The following is a 21,981-nucleotide window of genomic DNA, read 5'->3' on the forward strand; positions in this document are numbered from 1 at the left end:
AGCGGCCGCTGCGGGACCCCCGGAGACCCCCGGCCCCACACCCGCCCCGCAGCCCCACAGCGCGCGGTCTCGGGCCCCGGTGCCGGCGAAGCCACGTCCTGGCCGCGGCCGGAGGAGCCGCCGCTTGTCCGCCCCCCACGTCCCCCCGATCGCTGCTGCTGTCGCTGCCTGAGGAGCCGCAGGAGCCGCCGCTTGTCCGCCCCCCACGTCCCCCCGATCGCTGCTGCTGTCGCTGCCTGAGGAGCCGCAGCAGCCGCCGCTTGTCCGCCCCCCACGTCCCCCCGATCGCTGCTGCTGTCGCTGCCTGAGGAGCCGCAGCAGCCGCCGCTTGTCCGCCCCCCACGTCCCCCCGATCGCTGCTGCTGTCGCTGCCTGAGGAGCCGCAGGAGCCGCCGCTTGCCCGCCCCCCACGTCCCCCCGATCGCTGCTGCTGTCGCTGCCTGAGGAGCCGCAGCAGCCGCCGCTTGTCCGCCCCCCACGTCCCCCCGATCGCTGCTGCTGTCGCTGCCTGAGGAGCCGCAGCAGCCGCCGCTTGTCCGCCCCCCACGTCCCCCCGATCGCTGCTGCTGTCGCTGCCTGAGGAGCCGCAGCAGCCGCCGCTTGTCCGCCCAGCCCCGACTGCCCCCCCCCAATCGCCGCCGCTGCCGCCCCCGCCACCCCCCTTCTCCCGCCATCCCGGTGTCACAACGGGGACTTTGAGCGCGGCTGTGGAGGCAGCAGCTGTTCTGATAGCGAAGCCAAACCGGACCGGGAAACAGGACCGGGAACCAGGAACCGTGGCAGGGAAGTTTTCCCTTGGAGCAAACAAACCCCAGGTGTTCTTCAATGTTTATTGAGAAAGCAGAGTCAGGATGGACCAGTAGTCCGATCAGTGACCTTCTAAGACAAAGCGGGGTCCTGGGATGTCACAATGGGCCCCAGTGACAAAGAGGGTCCCCATGGTGCCACAATGGGCCCTGGGGACAAAGGGAGTCACCAGGATGTCACAATGGGCCCTGGGGACAAGGGGGGTCCCACCCTGTAACAATGGGCCCTGGGGACAAAGTGGGGCCCTGGGATGTCACAATGGGCCCTGGGGATAAAGGGGGTCCCCAGGATGTCACAATGGGCACTTGAGACAAAGGTGGGGTCCCCATTGTGTCACAATGCATCCCCAGTGACAAGAGGGTTCCCCATGGTGTCACAATGGGCCCTGGGGACAATTGGGGGTCCTGGGATGTCACAATGGGCCCTGAGGACAACAGGGGGTGCCCACGGTGTCAAAATGGGCCCTGGTGACATACGGGGCAGCCCAGGATGTCACAATGGGCCCTGGGGACAAAGAGGGGTCCCCAGGATGTTCACAATGGGCCCTGGAGACAGTGGGGGGTCCAGAAATGTCACAATGGGCCCTGGGGACAAAGGGGGCTCCCCAGGATGTCACAATGGGCTCTGGGGACAAAGGGGGTCCCCACGGTGTCACAATGCACCCTGGGGACAATGGGGGGTCCTGGGACGTCACAATGGGCCCTGGGGACACAGGGGTCCCAAGGATGTGATAATGGGCTCTGGGGACAAGTGGGGTCCCCAGGATGTCACAATGGGCACTGGGGAGAAAGGGGTGGTCCCCATGGTGTCACAATGGGCCCTAGTGAACAAAGAGGGTCCCCACGGTTCCACGATGGGCCCTGGGGACAAAGGGGTCCACCAGATGTCACAATGGGCCCTGGGGAAAACAGGGGGTCCCCACGGTGTCACAATGGGCCCTGGGGACAAAGGGAGGTCCTAGGGCGTCACAGTGGGCCCTGGGGACAAAGTGGGGTCCCCTGAATGTCACATTGGGACCTGCAGACAAAGGGGGGTCCTGGGATGCCACAATGGGCCCCAGTGACAAAGGGGGTCCCCAGGATGTCACAACAGGCCCTGGGGACAAAGAGGGCTCTCCTGAATGTCAAAATGGGCCCTGGGGACAAGGGGGGACCCCAGGATGCAACAACGGGCCCTGGGGACAAAGAGGGGTCCCCTGAATGTCACAAAGGGCCCTGGGGACAAGGGGGTGTCCTGGGATGTCACAATGGACCCTGGGGACAAATAGCAGTTCCCTGAATATCACAATGGGCCCTGGAGACAAGGGGTGTCCTGGGATGTCACAATGGGCCCCAGTGACAAAGGGCGTCCCTATGGTGCCAAAATGGGCCCTGGGGACAAAGGGGGTCCCCAGGAAGTCACAATGGGCCCTGGGAACAAAGGGGGGTCCTGGGATGTCACAATGGGACCTGGGACAACGGGGGGTCCCCCGGATGCCACAATGAGCCCTGGGGACAAGCAGGGTACCCACGGTGTCACAATGGGCCCTGGGGACAAAGGGGGGTCCCGAGGATGTCACAATGGGCCCTGGGGACAATTGGGGGATCCTGGGATGTCACAATGGGCCCTGGGGACAAAGAGGAGTCCCCTAAATGTCACAATGGGCCCTGGAGACAGAGGGGCTCCCCATGGTGCCACAATGGGCCCTGAGGAAAAAGCGGGGTCGCCAGGATGTCACAATGGGCTCTTGGAAAAATGGAGGGTCCTGGGACGTCACAATGGGCCCTGGGGACAAAGGAGGTCCCCAGGATGTCACAATGACCCCTTGGGACAACGGGGCCATTGTGGACATCACAATGGGTCCTGGGAACAAAGTGGGGTCCCCAGGATGTCACAATGGGCCCTGGGGACAAAGAGGGGTCCCCTGAATGTCACAATGGGCCCTGGGGACAAAGGGGGGTCCCCAGGATGTCACAATAAGCCCTGGAAACAATTGGGGCGTCCTGAGATGTCACAATGGGCCCTGGGGACAAAGGGGGTCCCCAGGATTTCACAATGGGCCTTGGGGATAAAGGGAGTCCCCACACTGTCACAATAGGCCCTGGGGACACAGGGGGTGCCCAGGATGTCACAATGGGTCCTGGGGACAAAGGGGGTCCTGTGATGTCACAATGGGCCCTGGGGACAAAGGGGGTCCCCATGGTGCCACAATGGACCCTGGGGACAAACGAGGTCCCCAGGATGTCAGAATGGGCCCTAGGGACAAAGGGAGTCCCCACCCTGTCACAATAGGCCCTGGGGACAAAGGGGGTGCCCAGGATGTCACAATGGGTCCTGGGGACAAAGGGCATCCCCATGGTGCCACAATGGACCCTAGTGACAAACGGGGTCCCCAGGATGTCACAATTGGCCCTGGGGACAATGGGGGGTCCTGGGATGTCACAATGAGCCCTGGGCACAATTCGGGGGTCCTTAGATGTCACAACGGGCTCTGGGGACAAAGGGCATCTCCAGGATGTCACAATGGGCCCTGGGGACAAAGTGGGGTCCTGAAATGTCACAATGGGCCCTGGGCACAAAGGGGGTTCCCAGGATGTCACAATGGGCTCTGGGGACAACGGGGATTCCAACGGTGTCACAATGGGCCCTTGGGACAAAGGGGGTCCCCAGGATGTCACAATGGGCTCTGGGGACAATGGGAGGTCCGGGGACGTCACAATGGGCCCTGGGGACAAAGCGGGGTCCTGGGACGTCACAATGGGCCCTGGTGACAAAGGGGGTCCCCCGGAAGTCACAATGGGCCCTGGGGACAAAGTGAGGTCCTGGGAAGTCACAATGGGCCCCAGTGACAAAGGGGGTCCCAATGGTGCCACAATGGGTCCTGGGGAAAAAGGGCGTCCCCAGGATGTCACAATGGGCTCTGGGGACAAGGGGGGGTCCTGGGACATCACAGTGGGCCCTGGGGAACAAGGGGGTCCCCAGGATGTCACAATGGGCTCTGGTGACAAGGGGGGTCCCCACGGTGTCACAATGGGCTTTGGGTACAAAGTGGGGTCCTGGGATGTCACATTGGGCCACAGTGACAAAAGGGGTCCCCATGGTGTCACAACGGGCCCTGGGGACAAAGGAAGTCCCCACGGTGCCACAACGGGCCAGAGGGACAAGGCGGTCCCCATGATGTCACAATGGGCCCTGGGGACAATGGGAGGTCCTGGGATGTCACAGTGAGCCCTGGGGACAAACGGGGGTCCCTATGGTGTCACAATGGGTCCCCAGTGACAAGTGGGGTCCTGAGATGTCACAATGGGTCCTTGGGACAATGGGGGGTCCTGGGATGTCACAATGAGCCCTGGGGACAAACGGGGGTCCCCATGGTGTCACAATGGGTCACCAGTGACAAGGGGGGTCCCCAGGATGTCACAATGGGCCCTGGGGACAAAGAGGGGTCCCCATGGTGTATACAATGGGTCCCCAGTGACAAGGGGGGTCCCCAGGATGTCACAATGGGCCCTGGGGACAAAGGGGGTCCTGGGACTTCACAATGGGCCCTGCGGACAAGGGCGGGTCCCCAGGATGTCACAATGGGCCCTGGGGACAATTGGGGGGTCCTGGGATGTGACAATGGGCCCTGGAGTCAAAGGGGTGTCCCCATGGTGTCACAATGGGCCCTGGGGACATAGGGGGGTCCTGGGATGTCACAATGGGCACTGGGAATAAAGAGGGGGTCCCCAGGGTGCAACTATGGGCCCTGGGGACAAGAGGGTCCCCAGGATGTCACAATGGGCCCTGAGGACAAGGGCAGGTCCCCATGGTGTCACAATGGGTCCGCAGTGACGAGGAGGGTCCCCATGGTGTCACAATTGGCCCTGGGGACAACGGGGGTCCCGATGGTGTCACAATGGGCCCTTGGGAAAAAGGCTGTCCCCTGAATGTCACAATGGGCCCTGGGGACAATGGGGGTCCCAAGGATGTCACAATGGGCTCTGGGGACAATGGGGGGTCCGGGGATGTCACAATGGGCCCTGGGGACAAAGAGGGGTCCTGGGACGTCACAATGGGCCCTGGTGACAAAGGGGGTCCTGGGATGTCACAATGGGCCCTGGGGACAAAGGGGGCTCACCAGAATGTCACAATGGGCTCTGGGGACAAAGGGGTCCCCAGGATGTCACAATGGGCACTGGGGAGAAAGGGGTGGTCCCCATGGTGTCACAATGGGTCACCAGTGACAAGGGGAGTCCCCAGGATGTCACAATGGGCCCCGGGGATAAAAGGGGTACCCAGGATGCCACAATGGGCCCTGGGGAAGATTGGGGGGTCCTGAGATGTCGCAATGTGCCCTGGGGACAAAACAATGTTCCCTGAATGTCACAATGGGCCCTGGGGAAAAAGGGGGGTCCCCAGGACGCCACAATGGGCCCTGGAAACAATTGGGGTGTCCTGAGATGTCACAATGGGCCCTGGGGACAAAGGGGGATTCTGGGACGTCACAATGGCCCCTGGGGACAAAGGGAGTCCCCACCCTGTCACAATGGGCCCTGGGGACAAAGAGGGTCCCCAGGATGTCACAATGGACCCTGGGGACAAAGGGGGGTCCTGGGACGTCACAATGGGCCCTGGGGACAATGGGGGGTCTTGGGATGTCACAATGAGCCCTGGGCACAACTGGGAGGTCCCTAAATGTCACAATGGGCCCTGGGGACAAAGGGGGTCCCCACGGTGTCACAATGGGCCCAGGGGACAGAGGGGGCTCCCCAGGATGTCACAACGGGCTCTGGGGACCAGGGGCGTCCCGAGGATGTCACAATGGGCCCTGGGGACAAAGTGGGGTCCTGGGAGGTCACAATGGGCCCTGGGGACAAAGGGGGTTTCCAGGATGTCACAATGGGCTCTGGGGACAACAGGGGTCCCGACGGTGTCACAATGGGCCCTTGGGACAAAGGCTGTCCCCTGAATGTCACAATGGGCCCTGGGGACAATGGGGGGTCCGGGGACGTCACAATGGGCCCTGGGGCAAAGGGGGTCCCCAGGATGTCACAATGGGCTCTGGGGACAAGAGGAGGTCCCCATAGTGTTACAATGGGTCCCCAGTGACAAGGGGGGTCCCCAGGATGTCACAATGGGCCCTGGGGACAAAGGGGGTCCTGGGACTTCACTATGGGCCCTGGAGACAAGGGGGGGTCCCCAAGATGTCACAATGGGTCCTGGGGACAAGGGGGTCCCCAGGATGTCACAATGGGCCCTGGGGACAAAGGGGGTACCCAGGATGTCACTATGGGCCCTGGGGACAAGGGGGTCCCCAGGATGTCACAATGGGCCCTTAGGACAACGGGTGGTCCCCATGGTGTCACAATGGGTCCCCAGTGACAAGGGGGGTCCCCAAGGTGTCACAATGGGCCCTGGGGACAATGGGGGGTCCTGGGACATCACAACAGGCCTGGGGACTAGGGGGATCTCCACCCTGTCACAATGGGCCCTGGGGACAAAGGGGGTCCCCATGGTGCCACAATGGGCCCTGGGGACAAAGGGGAGTCCCCAGGATGTCACAATGGGCCCTGAGGACAAGGGGAGGTCCCCATGGTGTCACAATGGGTCCTCAGTGAGAAGGGGGTCCCCCATGGTGTCACAATGGGCCCTGGGGACAAGGGGCATCCCCAGGGTGTCACAATGGACCCTGGGGACAAGGGGTTAGGGGGTTGTGTTAGGGGGTTGGAGGATTAGGTGGTGCAGGATTTGGGGGTGCAAGGCTGGGGGAGCAGGATTTTGCGGGGCCTGATTTGGGGCTACAGGGTCTGGGGTTGCAGGTTCCAGGGGTGCAGGATTTGGGGGTTCAGGGTTTAGGGCAGTAGGATCTTTGGGTGCAGGAGTTTGGGGTGCCGGGTTTGGGGGCCAGGATTTGGGGGTTCAGGGTTTAGGGGTGCAGTGGTTTGGAGTGCAATGTTTTGGGGTGCAGGATTTGGGGAAGGAGGATATGGAGGTGCAGGGTTTAGGGTGCAGGATCTTGGGGTGCAGGGGTTTGGGGTGGAGGGCTTGGTAGGGCAGGGTTTGGGGGTGGAAATTTTATTGGGTAGGGCTGGGGGTGCAGGATTTGGGGGTGAAGGGGTTGTTGGGTGCAGGGTTCTGGGGTGCAGGGTTTGGGAGATCGGTACGTGGGGCTGGAGGATTTGGGGTGCAGGGTTTGGAGCAGCAGGATCTGAGGGTGCAGAGTTGGGGGGTGCAAGATTGGGGGTAGCAGGGTTTTGGGGAGCAGGGTTTCGGGGTCAGGCTTTACGGGGACAGGGTTTGGGGGGCAGGGTTGGGAGGGATGATTTTGGGGTGCAGGGTTTAGGGCAGCAGGATCTTGGGGTGAAGTGGTTTGGTGTGAAGGGTTGGGTAGGACAGGATTTGGGGGTGCAGGGTTCGCATGTTCAGGAACTGGGGGTGCAGGGTTTGGGGGTTTGGGACGTGGGGCTGGAGGATTTGGGGGTGCAGGATTTGGGGTGCAGTGTGTGGGGGTGCAAGATCTGGGGGTGTACGAGCGTTGGGTGTGGGATTTGAAGGACAATGATTTGGGGGTGCAGGGATTGGGGGTGTAGGGTATTGGGGTTGCTGCGTTTGGAGATTCGGGATGTGGAGGTCAAGGATTTGGGGGTACAATGTTTGGTTGCAGGATTTGGGGGTGCAGGGTTTGAAGTGCAGGTCCAAAGGGGGCAGGATTTGGAGGTGCAAGATTTGGTGGTCTGGGGTATTGGGGTGCAGGGTTTTGGGGTGAGGGATTTGGGGGTCAGGATGTGGGGTGGAGGATTTGAGCGTGCGTGCTGTTGGGGCACAGAGTTTCGGGGACAGATCTGGGGGTGCAGGGTTTGTGGGGCAGGATTCAGGGCTGTAGGCGTTGGGGGTGGAGTGTTTTGGGGAGGATTTGGGGTGCAGGGTTGAAGGGTTTAGATCTGGAGGTGCAGAGTTCTGGGGTGCAGGGTGTCGGGTGCAGGATCTGGGGCTCCAGGATTTATGGGTGCAGGCTTTTGGGGTTTAGGGTAGGAGGATCGTGGGGTGCGGGGCTGAAGGGTTTGGTAGGGCCGGATTTGGGGTGCAGGGCTTTAGGGTGAGGCTTTGGGGGTGCAGGTTCCATGTCTTTAGGAACTGGGGGGGCAGGATTTTGTGGTGCGGACTTTTGAGTGCAAGTTTGAGGGGCCTTGATTTTGGGGTGCATGGTTTGGGGGGCAGGATTCCGGGTGTAAGGTTTTGAGGTGCAGGACTTGGGGGTGCAGGTTTCACACGTTAAGGAACTGGGGCTGCAGAGGTTGGGGGTGCAGCGTTGTGGGCTGCAGGGTTGAAGGGTGCAGGATTTAGGGGTACAGGTTTTGGGGGTGCAGGAGCTGGGGATGCAGGCTGTAGGGATCAGAATATGGGGGTGCAGGGTTCTGGGGTGCAGGATCTGGGTGAGCAGGCTGTTAGGGTACAGAACCTTGTAGTTCAGCGTTTACAGGCAGGATTTGGGGGTGCAGGGCTTTGGGGTGAGGGGTCTGGGGTGAGGGGTTCAGGTGTTCAGCACCTAGGGGTGCAGGACTTGGGGGTTGGAGGATTTGGGGGTGCAGGGATTTGGGGGTGCAGGGATATGGGGTGCAACTTGTGGGGTGCAGGGTTTTGGGCATAGGGTTTTGGGGTGCAGAGTTTTGGGGGGGAGGATTGGGGGAGCAGGGTTTTGGGGTGCAAGGTTCAGTGGTGCAGCGTTCTGGGGGTGCAGGGTTTAGCGCCAGAATTGGGGGTGCAGGGTTTGGGATTGCAGGGTGTTGGGGGAAGGATCTGGGGGTACAAGATTTGGGGTAGCAGGGTTTTGGGGTGCAACTTGTGGGGGCAGGATTTGGGGTACAGGAGGTTGGGGGTGCAGGGTTTGGGGTGTAGGATTTAGTGGAGCAGGGACTGGGGGTGAAGGTCTTGTGGAGGCAGAATTGGGGGTGCAGGTCTTGGGGAGGCAGAATTGGGGGTGCAGATTTTGGCTGTTCAGGACCTGGGGGTGCCAGATTTGGGGATGTAGGTTTTGGGGGGCAGATTTTGGGGTGCTGGGTTCGGCACATGGGTCTGGAGGATTTGGGGGTGCAGGGTTAAGGGGTTTAGGATTTTGGGGTGCACAGTTTAGGGTGCACGTTCTGGGCATGTATGATTTGAGAGTGTGTAGTGGCAGAGCCCCCCCCCGCCCCAGGGGGATGGGGTTGTCACCAGCCTGGCTGAGAGGTGAAGCCAGAGACAAAAGAGACTAAAGGAGCACCATTAGAAGGTAATAATGAGTGAGCAATCGCCGGACACATGCGTGCAGAGCGCGTGGACAGCACATGCAGCCTATCATGTTATTGTATAGCACGAGTTACAACCAATCACGTTGTTGTAAGGCGCGTGGACAGGGCAGCTTTGCTATAAAGCCAGCCCGGTCCGACAATAAAGCGAACTCTGTGAACATCATGTTGGTGTGTCAGGTTCCGTGGCTCGCATGGATAAAGCAACACTTTGGTGACCCTGACGTGATCCTTCGTATCGAAGCAAGATCGCCGGAAGTGAAGACGCGAGGACGCCACCTGGGGGCGACACCAGCCCAGCGCTCAATCATAGCGGAAAGTAGGCCTACGAAGAAGCAGGTGGCATGGGAAACACGGCATCCGTGGAAGGAAAAATAATAGTGAGAAGTATTCTGCAGCTGGCTGCAAGAACATGAAGAATTTTGGAAAAAGACGCGGTGGAGCGCCTTTTACTATTCGCCCAGCGTAAGGGCTGTGTTCGTTCGACGGACGAATTTTTTTCTCCCGGTACATGGGAGGACATAGGGACCGAACTATGGGAAGCGGTTACAAGGGGGAGCCGCGAGGCTTGCGATCTCGCCGGACCCTGGCGGGAGGTCAGGCAGCTGGTGCAGGAAGTCTCAGAGGAGCCGAGCTGTGTGCCGTCCCCTCGGAGCCGCCCGCCGCGAGCTGCCCACCCTCCGAGAACTCCGAAGAATCAACACCGCTGGTATGTCCCGTATCAGATCTGGAGTTCTGGGGCGGAGAGCAAATTCTACCCTCTGCGCCCGTTGAGCCATTGCCTGGCTCAAACGACGAATGGCAGCAACCGGCAAGTTTCAACAAGCCAGGACAAGTTAATCCAGCCGACGTGCCTTTGCCGGAGGACCCGATGGAACACCAGGACAGAGCACCGCAGAATCGCCCTGACTGCCAGGAGGAGAGCCACGTGCAGAGCCTGAAGGACTTACTGAGACGGCAGGAGAGCCAGATGCAAGAAGTTCTAGAAGCTATGAAACGACTAGATGGCGGTAACAGTAAAACTTCGCGGTTAATAGCATATAAAAAGGCGTCAGATGCAATTAAGGACGGGCTGGAGGCAATTGGCAGGGAATGTGAAAAACGGGGAAAACAGGAAAGGGAGGGGGCGGAATTAGACCTCACTCCCGAGGAGCTCCGTATCAAAAGGGAGCAAATACAAAAATGGGCTAGACAATGTGTTGAAGATGGGATGTGGTCTGTAAGAGAAGCAGATGAATATTTGAGAGCGCGATATGGAAAAGGGCTGGAGACTGGGTTAGCAGATCGGTTTGCAAATATGCGTCGACTTACTGATCCACAGGGAAACACAAGGGAATTGTATAGCAGTGATAATAATGATAATTTGGGTGCTGCCCTGTGCATCAGGGTAGAGATATTCCTCGAGATCATTCTTATAATGCAGGGCAACGTTGGCAAGGGGTAATCAGAGATGCAACTATTGAAGGGATCATGTTACCTGGTAGTATTACAGCAATGCCAGTGCACATAGATAATAGAGGACAAAGGCAGTGGTCGCCTTTTGATTGGAAAACGGTTAAGCAATTGCAAAGTGCAGTTATGCAATATGGTATGGATAATAAGCATGTGATGCAGCTAATCAATTCATTTTTCAAGGGGCAAGTACTAACTCAAACAGATATTAGGGCATTGATGGAGTTATTGCTTCCTCCAACGGGGTATTTGCTGTTCTTGGACACGTGGCAGGGGAAAGTGGAATTGGCAGTATTAGAAAATGTTCGTTTACCAGCTGATGATCCGTTGCGGTTAGCGAGCATGGACCGGTTACTGGGTCGTGGGCAATATGCGGATGGTGCTACTCAGGCAGCACTTCATCCAAGGATTTTGCAGCAAACGCAAGGGCTTGCCTTGGCAGCAGTGAAAGAATTGCCAAATATAGGTAACCCTGTGCCACCCTATTCTACAATAAAGCAGGATCCTGGGGAACCATATATGAAGTTTGTAGATCGTTTGAAAGAAGCTATAGATGCCTCTCCTAACTTGACTCCAGAGGCAAAAGCTGCTGTGGGGAAAGATTTGGCTATGATGAATGCAAACACCCAATGCCAACAGATATTAGCCGGTTTGGGAAAAAGTGCTTCTTTAGCAGAGATGGTGGAAGCTTGCACACGGGTACCAATGATGCAACAGGAGGTAGAAAAAGCAAAAATACATGCTCAAGCCCACGCTGCGGCCTTGGCTGCAGCACTTAAGCCTGCAATGAAAGGTCGAAGCCCTTCTTCTCGCGGCCTAGCATGTTTTACTTGTGGACAAACAGGACATATTAGAAGAAATTGCCCTCAGTATACTCGGAGAGGGGGACCTAGTAATGGCACTAGTCAGTCACCAGCCCCTCTCAATAATTTGCGCTTTGATGGCACGTGCAGTCGGTGTGATAAGTATGGACACCGAGTAGTGGAGTGTCGATCAAGATTTAAAAAAGATGGGACACCGCTGCCGGGAAACGGGAGGACCAGCGCCAGGGGCTGGGGCGCGATGACACCACAATACCAGCCGAGAGGGGGAACAGCCATGGTTGCTTGTCCGAGCTCAGGGCAGCAACCTCAGGAAGCGCAGGCGTCGATCTGGCCGTGGGAACAGATGTCACAATAACAGACCGGTCTGTACATGTAGTTCCATCTACAGTAACAGGGCCCCTAGGGTATGGATTGAGTGCACTTTTAATAGGTCGTTCTTCTGCTTCAAGACAGGGGTTGTTTGTTTTGCCAGGATTAATAGACTCTGATTATGTTGGACCCATAGGTATTATGTTGCAAGTCTTAACACCCCCTGTGACTATTAAACAGGGGACCCGTATAGCACAATTGGTACCTTTTAAAGCATGTGTTCCAAAGGCTTTAAATACAGAAAGAGGTCAGAAAGGTTTTGGTTCTACTGGAGCCCCTGTGGTTGCTTTCACGGAAAAACTGACTTTGGACAAACCATCTAGGGTAGTTTCCATTATTGGGCCTGGCAGTGAGATTAAGAGGAAAAGAATGCTTTTAGATTCAGGCGCAGATGTGACGATTATCCCTCGCACTGACTGGCCTTTGTGTTGGCCTTTAGAAGCAGTAAATACCATGGTAGTGGGGATAGGGGGGGCCACTCCCACCCACATCAGCACACATATGGTTAAGATAAGGGAGGAGGGCGAGGGCTTAGAGGCATGGGTACGACCTTATGTTCTAAACACAACAATTGCATTATTGGGAAGGGATGTGATGTCTCAGTGGGGAATAGTTATGCAGTCACCTTTTTAATAATGGCCATTGCAGCGAGCGACACCCGGCCATGTATGAAGCTGAGTTGGGAAACAAATGATCCTGTCTGGGTGGATCAATGGCCATTACCAAAAGAAAAGCTCGCACATTTAGAGGAGCTGGTTGAAGAGCAACTCAGTCTCGGACATTTGGTCCCTTCCACCAGCCCGTGGAATACACCTGTTTTTACTATCCAGAAGAAATCAGGGAAGTGGCGTTTGTTACAGGACCTCAGGGCAATTAATGCAGTAATGAAAGATATGGGGGCACTACAACCAGGTCTTCCTACCCCAACCATGCTTCCAAAAGATTGGGATATAACTGTCATTGATCTGAAGGATTGTTTTTTCACGATTCCTTTACACCCAGAGGATTGTGAAAAATTTGCCTTTACTGTTCCAGTGCTTAATCATCAAGCTCCCACAAAAAGATATCATTGGGTAGTGCTACCTCAGGGAATGAAAAATTCTCCTACTATTTGCCAATGGTATGTAGATTTGGCTTTAAAATCATTCAGGCAACAACACCCTCAGATGATCATCTATCATTATATGGATGATATCCTTTTGTGCAATAAAGAGAAAATTAGTAAGGACATAATAACTCAGTTGACAAAGCAATTAGGTCAATGGGGTCTGGTTGTGGCACCAGAAAAGGTACAGCAAACCGCACCATGGAAATATTTAGGATATGAACTAACTCAGGCCATGATTAGACCTCAGAAGCTTACTGTGAAAGCAAAGATAGCAACCCTTCACGATGCAATGAAGTTAGTAGGGGACTTACAGTGGATAAGAAATGTTGTGGGTATTACAAATACAGATTTGCAACCGCTGTTTAGTCTCCTCCGTGGGGGACGAGACCCCCAAGAACCACGGTGCCTCACACCAGAAGCACAGAAAGCGCTTGAGCAGATTGCAAGAAAAGTTTCACAGAATACTGCTCAGCGGGTAAGATCAGAATTGCCTGTTACTCTCTATGTCTATAATACCAATAAGGAAGTGGCAGGACTTTTGGCCCAGTGGAGCACGGAAGAAAAGGATCCATTGGTAATATTAGAATGGATATTTTTAAACAGCCAAAAACAAAAAACCATCATTCAGAGGTGGGAAGCCATTGCCCAAGTGATAGTGAAAGGACTAAGCAGATTTCTGACATTGTCTGGACTATATGTTGCTAAAATTGTGATCCCTATTTCCCTCAATTTGTTTGAACAGATCCTTCTCAAACATGACGATCTTGCCTCAGCTCTTGCCCGGATTCCGGTGCAGGTGGACAATCATTATCCACCACATCCTATATTTAAGACCAACCTCCCCTTAGAGCCTATGTCAATTGTTAGTGAGCATCCACTAGATGCTATAACCATTTTCACAGATGCGAGTAGTCGCTCATGCAAAGGAGGCTTTGTATGGTTTGAGAATGGTCAGTGGCATTCACAGATTGTCATAGCTGAAGGATCGGTTCAAATTTTAGAATTGCGAGCGGTGACAGCAGCATTGCAAAAATGGCATAACTCTCCAGTTAATCTGGTAACAGATTCTATTTATGTTGTGGGAATTGTACAAAGAATACATAGAGCACTTTTGCAGCGAGTTTCCAATTCCTTGTTGTTTGAAGCATTGTTAGATTTGTGGAACGTATTAGATTATAGGACAGCACCAGTATTTATCATGCATATAAAAAGCCATACTAACATACCAGGTGGTCTAGTAGAGGGAAACAGCACCATAGACAAACTTGTGGCAGTAGCAGATATATCCCCTTTTGAACAAGCCAGACAAGCTCACGAATTCTTTCATCAGTCCTCAGCAGCACTCCGAAAGCAGTTTACAATTACAAAGGAACAAGCTCGAGCCATTATCACAGCTTGTCCTGATTGTGCCCGCATAGTCCCTCTCTAACAAAAGGGAGTAAATCCTCGGGGCTTGCAGCCAGGTCAGTTATGGCAAACTGATATTACTGAATTTGCACCATTTGGCAGACAAAAGTACATTCATGTCTCCATAGATACCTGTTCAGGACTGCTGTGGGCTACAGCCTTGACCTCAGCAAATGCAAAGGCAGTAAAACGTCATTTACTACAAGCCTTTGCTGTCATGGGTGTCCCTACACAAATCAAAACAGATAATGGCCCTGCATACCACTCTGACAGACTTGCAGCCTTCCTCACCCAGTGGAAGGTACAGCACCTGTTTGGAATCCCTTATAATTCTACTGGCCAAGCAATTATTGAGCGTGCACACCGTACATTAAAAATCTCTTGTCTGTTTTGAAAAAACAAGGGGGAATTGGTGTGAGCCCAGAAGAGGTATTGATGAAGGCATCGTATGTGCTGAACTGGCTTAATCCTAAAAGTGAAACTGAAATGGAACCGGTTGTTATGCACCAAATCAAAAATGTCAAAGATTTTTCCGAAAATGTGCCTAAGGTTAGTGTGTTTAATCCGACAACACAACAATGGGAAGGTCCTATGTCACTAATAACCTGGGGAAGGGGATATGCTTGTGTTTCTACAGGTAACCACAAAAATTCATGGATCCCAGCAAAGTGGGTGAGACCTTGGCTAGCTAACAGAGAAGAAACCGGTTGCAGTGATGACAACCCTTAACCTCAGACATGTTATCGCTTTAAGCAATGAATGTAGCCAATGTTGAGAATACCACTTTGTAAAACAGAGCAGCAATTAATTTTTTGTTATTGGACATGTTCACAGTTATGAAGAGTTTGATTGTATGTGTTGTTTGAACTTAAAAGTTAAAAAGATAGAAGATTTGCAGAACAAGAAAATAACAGAAGATACTGGGTTTTTTGGGGTGAATGCCTTGTTTGGTTAAAAGGAATATTGAAAACAGGTTTGTTCTTGTTAATTGTAATTGTATTAGCCTTAATGTTCTTACCCTGTATTTCACACTGTATTTAAAGCATGATATGGCGTATTGTTAATATTAAATAAAAGAGGGGGAGATGTAGTGGCAGAGCCCCCCCCGCCCCAGGGGGATGGGGTTGTCCCCAGCCTGGCTGAGAGGTGAAGCCAGAGACAAAAGAGACTAAAGGAGCACCATTAGAAGGTAATAATGAGTGAGCAATCGCCGGACACATGCGTGCAGAGCGCGTGGACAGCACATGCAGCCTATCGTGTTATTGTATAACACGAGTTACAACCAATCACGTTGTTGTAAGGCGCGTGGACAGGGCAGCTTTGCTATAAAGCCAGCCCGGTCCGACAATAAAGCGAACTCTGTGAACATCATATTGGTGTGTCAGGTTCCGTGGCTCGCATGGATAAAGCAACACCTGGGCAGTGCCAGGCGGTGTGAGCAGGACAGAGCTGAGCACACAGCGGGTGGGACGGGGTCTGTGACACGGACAGGGAGCAGACCCAGGGACAGAGACACAGCTGCAGGAGCACAGACATGGGCAGGAAGAGTTAACTGCTACCAGAAATGCTGGGGATGGGATTTAGGAACCTCTCTCACATCCCCTGCAGTGCAGACACATTTCCCAGTGCAACCCCTGATCTCCTCTCCTCTCCATCAGAGCCTCTGCCCCGAAGCCATGGGGTCCAGGTCCTGAGTCTCCACCTCAGCAGCTGGACCTCCAGGGGAAGGGTTCCTGGAACGTGAAACACAAAAAAGGTGCTAAAAGTACTTGCTCTACAGTGTCATTTCATGAGTGGCAGCAGCACAGTCGGGTAAGGAGAAGGTTCCACAGCATGCCCGTCTGCCTTTCTGTCCTTGCTTTATTTCTCAGAAGCACTGCAGTGTTCTTCCCTGTTTCTCCACCTGTTCCTGGAGCTCTTGCTCTCTGGGGTTGGGGTGGGACATGCAGCTGAAATATTCCCATGGTATGCATGGTCTTAGGAGCAAAGCACCGTGACTCAGCCTAAGTAGATCTGCCGCTTATTCTTTTGTACTGCCAGCAGATTGTGGAAGTAGAGTATAAAACCCATCCTTATGGAGAGATCTGTGCATTTTAGGCTTACTCTAAGTAAGCGGGACCGGCGGGCAAGGACTGAACCGGACCGGACCGCACCGGACCAGCGGGAAAGGCCTGAACTGAACCGAACCGAACCGAACCGGACCGGACCGCTGCGGGACAGTGTACGCGACTCTACGAGTCGAGCTTTTCGACCCTCGCGATCCGTGCACACGCTCGGCGAGTCCGTGTCTGGAGTTTCGGGGCTCGCGCGTGGCGTGGGGATGCGGGTTTCGTGGCGGTGTTTTTTTTTTTTTTGGTGGGGGTTTATTTCGGCAGGGGCGGCGGGGTCGTGGTGGTGTCGTCGTGCCCCCCACCCGCACCTGCCGCCGCCGCCGCCGCCGTATAATTTCACTTCGTGTTCCGGCTCAGACTGCACGGCGAGCACAAACACCCCCCCCCCCGCCCGCACCCCAAAGCGCGGTCTCTCCCGCCCTCGCCTTGCCCCCCGCCCCCTCCGGCCCACCCGCGGGAAGGGCCGGAGGGGGTCGGCAACTGCGCGCGCCGCGCATGCGCGCTCTCCCCGCCGCCCGGCAACCGGCCCCCTGCCCCCCGCCAGGTGCCCAACGGTCAGTCGCTCGGAGTCAAGCCCGTCGGGCGGGCGGTCGCGGGGAGGCCAGCGCGGGAGCGTCTTGCCGATCGGCCGAGGAACCCCGCGCGCGGGTAGGCAGGGAGGCAGGCGGGCCGGGACGGGGAGACGGGGACGGGGACGCGGTGTCTCTATGCCTCCCCGGGGGGAGGCAAAGCCGCTGGCGGGGTCGGTTTCTTCTTCAGCCCGCGGCCGGGGCGGGCAGCGGGCCGAGGGACCGAGCGAGCGAGCCACCGAGGAAGAAGCGCGGGAGGCGGCAGCACGGGCAGGTGAGGGGGTTAGGCCTCCGACAGCGGGGCTGAGAAACCGCGGGACGCCCGCGTGCCCCCCCCGCCCCCGTCCACCCCCCCCGCCCCCGTCCACCCCCCCCGCCGTCCACCCCCGTCCACCCCGGGCACGGAGCCGGCAGGGACGCCCCGGCTTCCCGGGGGGGAGGCGAACTCGCTGGCGAAAGGCCGGGGCGGGGGGTGGGGAGGAACTCTGGGCGGGGATGGGCGGCCGGGCTCGCTGCGGCGGACTGGGGCGGGCAGGCGGTGGTTGGGGCCGGGGAAGGCCGCCGCCTGTGCTCTCATTGCCCCTCCTGGTACAGTGGACCACAGAGTTTAGGGGATGGACAGTGAGCAATGAACGGTTATAGAGTTGCAAAGAAAAATGACCCTATCTAAAGGACAGTCTCTCCCAGGATGTGAGTCTCTGCAGTGCAACCCTTTGCTAATTGCAAGGCAGAGAGCAGATGATTCAGTAAGTGGGGTTTATGGATCACAAATAGACATTAGTAGAAAAGATGCCCTGGGAAGGTTCAAAATATATGGAGGTACAAATGCCTGGGTAGAATGGATCAAATATATGGTGCAAAGCCTAAACGAGCAATTGCTATGCCTGTGCGGCAGGAAGGCCTGTGGCCCAAGTGGTACCCTTCCCTCTGGGGTGGAGCGAAGATTGACAGGGGATGGAGTGCGTCTTAGCCTTATGCCAAGACTCTACGGCATGGAGAAATAAGTCGTGTCATACTCTCTCCCTCCTGTTTCCAGCTTTGCAGGGGAAAATATCAAAATTCCCCTGGCATTTTCAGGAATAATTGGAAATTGTACTGCCTGTCTCTCACGACGCGGCAGGAATGATACCAAGTTCCTAGGAACATGAGTAGGTGTGCAGAGACACGGGAAGTTGGTCCTCATATGTCCTCAAATGCTTCTTGAGTGGATCTTTGGTGGTACTGTGGGAAGATGACACTTCATTCCATTTTATCCCCCACTGGGAAGGTACCTGTGACGTCGTACAATTGGAAATTCCTTTTACCCTGGCGTTTGAACACTGTGATCCATCAGGGCAACAGAAAAAGGAGTTGAGGGCTTTCCTCTGATGACAGGGTTTATTTCAATTAGATTGGGGTCCCCAGAGGAGTCCCCAAGGAACACAAAGCAAGAAGTCAAGGTAGCTGCGGGTTCTGAGTCCTTTTTGTTTTGGTAGGTAACTACAAACAAGAATGTAGACGGGATAAATAACATTTATTTATAAGTTATACTAGACAAGCAGTTAAATGAATCACCAAGCAATTAGATGCTACTAGTAGAATGGCATGGGAAAATAACATGGTCCCAGATACGATGTTGGCAGAAAAAGGTGATATATGTCTAACCACAGCTTCAGCAGAAGAATTGGCTGAGAATTCAGGTGTAGATAGTCCACTCATGGCATTGTTAGAATCTTGGTTTGGAATATTGAGAGAAATTACTTCTTTAATCGAAGTAACAGAAGCACTGATTTCTATAGCGTGCTACATCATTGCGTGTCTGCGAGGACTTGTTCAACACCTTATTGGACAGCTCTATCAAAGCAAGTGCCTTTAGGGCCGCTGCCATGCTCAGATAAAATGATCCTGCTAAAAGAAGGGGGGTGGTGCTGGCAGTGTGGGACAACAGCCTGTGTGCTTCAGGGTGGGGGCAGCGGCTGGTTCTGTAGTTAACAAAACAAGAAAAAGGCCCCTCCCATCATGGGGTTGGAGTTTCTTCTATCCAGGTTTTCATTAGTGTTGCCCCCATATCTACCAAAAATTCTACTTGTTTGTTCTTTTGGGTTTCTTCTTCCCAAAGCGGGAAGCACCACCCAGGCTGGTCCCCCAGAAGGACCAAAAGGTGACTGTGAAAAACAGAGTTTTCCAGGTTGCGCCCGGGTTACCCTCCGTGGTGTTTCGCAGGCTTTCTTCACTCTAGAATGGCGAATCCAGGCATTCTGTTCTCTGATATTGGTAGCAGTCAGGGGGTCTTGAAATGGACCTTCCTATTATGGTTTCAAAGTTTTCTGCAAAAGACTTCACATACTCATCAGTAAAATGTGGCCCTCAATCAGAGGATCTAACAGCTGGGCCTCCAAGCCTTGGTATTATTTTGTGTATCAGTGTTGTAGTCACCTCCTAAGCTTTTGCTGTCCTGGTAGGGAACGCTTCTGGCCAACCTGAAAAAACATCAGTTAATACCAACAAATATCGGTACCCCCCTTTTCCTGGGAGTTCTGAACAATCAGTTTGCCATTGTGGTCCAGGCCCATTCCCTTTCCCCATTTGACCCATTTCTAGCTTGGGCATATTTTTGGGATTAGTCTGGAGGCAAAGATCACACCGCTGTCACCTCTTCCACAGTGACAGACAAATCTCTAGCTCCTGTCTCCCTAATCAAATGTTTGCGTAGTGGTTCTAGTCCCCAAGGCCCCTTCTTCTGCTCTTCCCTTCCTAAAGGCCAAACCAGGTGGGAGAAAGCCCCACTGTGTTTGCTTTTTCAGGAGAAAAATAAGTGCTAAAAAGCCACTTTGGGGGTGCCCAGGTGGATCCAGTGGTATCCAGACCCCCCCCAGAGGGAGCATCCCCCAGCACCCCCAAGTCCTTCGCAGGGCTGCTCTCAGGCCCTCCATCCCCAGCTTGTGTTGATACCCGTGGTTGCCCGGGGCAGCTGCGTCTCCCAGGCGAGCTGGGTCCCGCCCCGGCCCGCCCCCGGCTCCTCGCAGTGTCCCTTCCCCCGGGCAACGCGGCTCTTCCCCGCAAACACCCGCCGGTGCCGGCCGGATGGAGCAGGCGGTGGAGCCGGTGCCCGGCGCCGAGCGGCTGTGCCGGTGCGCGGCGCGGGGGCTGGGGGTGCCGGCGGAGCGCTGGGAGCGCTGGGCAGGCGGGGAGGCGGCGGGGCCGCTGCTGCGGAGCTTCCTGGCGGGGCCGGCGGGGCCGGCGCTGCTGCTCTGGCGGGGCCCGGCCGGGGAGCTGGAGCTGGGGCCGCCCCCGCCGCCCCCCGCCGCCCGCCGCAAGGGGCTGTTCTTCCTGCGGGCCCCCGGCGCCGGCCCCGGGGAGCTGCTCTGCGGGGACCTGCCCGCCGATGCCCTGCGGCACTTTGCCGCCCTCGTGGAGGAGGTGAGGATGAGGGGCCACGGGGGCAGGCTCAACATGAGGAGAAATTTGTTTGCTGGGAGGTGCCAGAGCCTGGCCCAGGCTGCCCAGGGCGGGTGTGGAGTCTCCTTCTCTGAGACATTGAAACCCGCCTGGACCCACCTGTGTGATCTGCTCTGTGACCCTGCGTGAGCAGGGCTTGGACTGGGGGATCTGCAGAGATCCCTTCAACCTAACCAGGCTGGGATCCTGTGAGGCCTGGGCAGCCCCGGAGGTGCAGAGGGAGCCCTGGCACCCATGAGTACCGGGTGCCCCTCGCACATGGCAGCGGGGAAGGTGTCCCCTCCTACAGACAGGCTCCTTGGCCTCCCTCCCTTCTCTGCTGATGCACTTGTACCCTTAACTCTGCCCTTTGCAGTACCATGGACGGCTTTAGAACTCATATAAACCACCTGAATGCTGATCCACATCAGCTCTGTCTATCAGTGGGGTCCTTGTGGGACTGATGTACCCACAGGTGCTGGAGGGGACATCTGCAGGTCACCTACTCCAAACCCCTGCTCAAGCAGGGCCATCCAGAGCCAGTTGCCCAGGGCCATGTCCAGGTAGCTCTTCATTATCTCTAAGGATGGAGACTTCACAACCTCTTTGAGCAACCTGGGCCAGTGCTCGATTACTCTCATAGTGAAAAAGTGTTTTGTGATGTTCAGGAGCCTCCTGTAGCTCAGTGTCGGGTTATCTCAGGTGGGCTGATGTTTTCTTAAAGAGATCGTCAAGAGGTTCGAGTGCTTTTGCTTTGCTGTGTTATTAGCCTGAACTAGACAATGTTGTTTCGGTTTATTCCTGATGGCTCCTCACCTGGAGAAGTCTCAGGAATGAGGCTGTAATGGGAAAGCAGAGGAGCTGCTGGATTTGAGAAGCTCTGATCATGATGTTTGGTATATTAAGATGGTGACTGATAGATTGGATTCCCAAGAGCAGGCTGCCAGACTGGTTATCCTGGTTTTGTGAGAAAACACATTATTTATACGGGGAGCTTTTGTTTTGATGAGCCCCGTGGTCTTGCGAAGTCTGCACAAACAGTGGTTTTGCATCACGGCTGGCCAATAGCATTGCAAGCACCGTCTGCTATGGGTAGATGGTGGGGTAGGAACACTTTGGCAGATCCTGTTAAATCCTGTTTTCTGGATGCCTTTGGGAGCCGGGATTGTGCGTCCCAGCTGCGTGTTTGCAGGCTTTGCTCTCCCCTGTGCAGACATGCAGTATTTCTGCAGGGAGCAGATTGTGCCTGGTTTTCATCCTATTTTCCTCTCAAGCTTCACTCGAAGGCAAAAGCAGCGGTGGTGCTGGGTCAGGCAGATGGGGTGGGTCTGCGTGAAGGTGAAAAAGGTCTTGAATTTCCTGGGGTTGGGGTCGTGTGTTCCTCTGCCCACACTTTGTCTTTATTCAGTGAGGGGTCACAGCTGGTGACCTTGTCCACTTGTTGCTTCACTCCTGCGGTGCCGAAGGGAACACACCTGCTCTGTGGGCTGGGGCTTCGTCCTGAGTCCAGTTATCATTTTAACAGTCAGAAAGAAAATGAACGGCTATCATTTGCCTGGTTACAACATCACTGGCATTAGCAGTCCACATGCTTTAAGTAATAGAGACACATCTTGCTAATAATGCAGCTAAAACTGCTGAAGGTGAACTCGTCAGCACCTGCCCGTGTGT

The sequence above is a fragment of the Patagioenas fasciata genome, chromosome 19 (assembly GCF_037038585.1).
Source record: "Patagioenas fasciata isolate bPatFas1 chromosome 19, bPatFas1.hap1, whole genome shotgun sequence".
Taxonomy (NCBI): Eukaryota; Metazoa; Chordata; class Aves; order Columbiformes; family Columbidae; genus Patagioenas; species Patagioenas fasciata.